Source organism: Mandrillus leucophaeus, unplaced genomic scaffold, assembly GCF_000951045.1.
Source record: "Mandrillus leucophaeus isolate KB7577 unplaced genomic scaffold, Mleu.le_1.0 Scaffold8, whole genome shotgun sequence".
In the NCBI taxonomy this organism is placed as follows: domain Eukaryota; kingdom Metazoa; phylum Chordata; class Mammalia; order Primates; family Cercopithecidae; genus Mandrillus; species Mandrillus leucophaeus.
The window spans coordinates 3,595,579-3,597,199 of NW_012108696.1; the positions used below are offsets into that span (position 1 = coordinate 3,595,579).

At 46.8% G+C, this 1,621-nt stretch overlaps 1 protein-coding gene across 1 annotated transcript in view; it reads left to right on the forward strand.

The window, feature by feature from the left end:
* The window catches only part of CATSPERD (catsper channel auxiliary subunit delta), a 59,770-nt gene that overhangs the window by 2,830 nt on the left and 55,319 nt on the right, over positions 1 to 1,621 (forward strand). The gene's annotated exons all lie outside the window — the stretch shown is intronic.

Here is a 1,621-nt window from a genome sequence, read left to right on the forward strand (position 1 = left end):
TGGCCTGGGCAACAAGAGCGAAACACTATCTCAAAAAAGTAAAATATAAAATGAAATGAAATGAAATGAAATAAAATCTAGCCGGGCTTGGTGGCTGGCACCTGTAATCCCAGCTACTCAGGAGGCTGAGGCAGGAGAATTGCTTGAACCTGGGAGGCAGAGGTTGCAGTGAGCCGAGATCATGCCACTGCATTCCAACCTGGGCAACAGAGCGAGACTCCGTCTCAAAACAAAACAAAACAAAAAAACCCCAAAAAACAAACAAAACAAAACAAAACTCTAGTGCCCAGCTGGGTAGGGGTACGGTGGCTCACACCTATAATCCCAGCACTTTGGGAGGCTGAAGGGGGTGGATCGCTTGAGTCCAGGACACTATGTTGGGCACTATGTTGCCCAGGTTAAATACCAGCCTGGGCAACATAGTGAAACCTTGTCTCTACCAAAAATACAAAAATTAGCCAGGCAAGGTGGTGCATACCTGTAGTCCCAGTTACTTGGGAGGTTGAGGCAGGAGGATTGTTTGAGCCTGGGATGTGGAGGTTGCAGTGACCTGAGATAGCGCCATTGCACTCCAGCCTGTATGACAGAGTGAGACCTGTCTTTAAAAAAAAAAAAAAAAAGCTAGTGCCCTAGTAAAGGCAACATATTAATTTATGACACATCCAGATGCCCACCTGAAGACTCGTGCCATCAAGTTCCTCACCATGCTCACTTTACAGATGAGAAAACTGTAGTGGGTTGAACCAGTGTCCCCAAAATTTATGTCAACCTGGAACTGCAGAATTTAACTGTCTTTGGCATTTTTGCTGCTGTAACAAAATGTCTGAGACCGAGTAATTTATAAAGAACAGAAGTTTCGTTGTCATGGTTGTGGAGGTTGGGAAGTCCAAGATCAAGGTGCCAGCAGGGTTGCTGTCTGATGAGGGCTGCACTCTGCTCCCAAGATGGCGCCTATGTTGAGGGGTCCTCTGGAGGGGCAAAAGCCACATCCTCACACAGCAGAAGGCGGAAGAACCAACAAACTGTGCTCCCTTCAACCCAGAGCTCTTTTATAAGGATGCTCATCCCAAAGACCACGCCTGTTTATAATACATTGAGGATTTCAGCATGAATTTTGGAGGGGACACCGTCATTCCAACCATCGCAGTAAACTGACTTAGAGGTAGGGTCTTTGCAGATATAATCAGTTAAGCTAGGATGCGGTCACATTGAAATCAGGTGGCCTTCAAATCAAATGACTGCTGTCCAGGCGAGGTGGCTCAGCCTGTAATCCCAGCACTTTGGGAAGCTGAGGGGGGCAGATCACTTGAGGTCAGGAGTTCAAGACCAGCCTGGCCAACATGGTGAAACCCCGTCTCTACTGAAAATGCAAAAATTAACTGGGCGTGGCGGCGCATGCCTGTAATCCCAGCTACTTGGGAGGCTAAGGCAGGAGAATCACTTGAATTTAGGAGGTGAAGGTTGCAGTGAGCCCCAGATCATGCCACTGTGCTCCAGCCTGGGTGACAGAGTGAAACTCTGTCTCAAGAAAAAAAGAAAAAAGAACAAACAACACAAAAAAGAACACCTAGCATCACTAAAATCCCCAATTATTACTAAAATAGCCTTTGTGTGTGTGTAC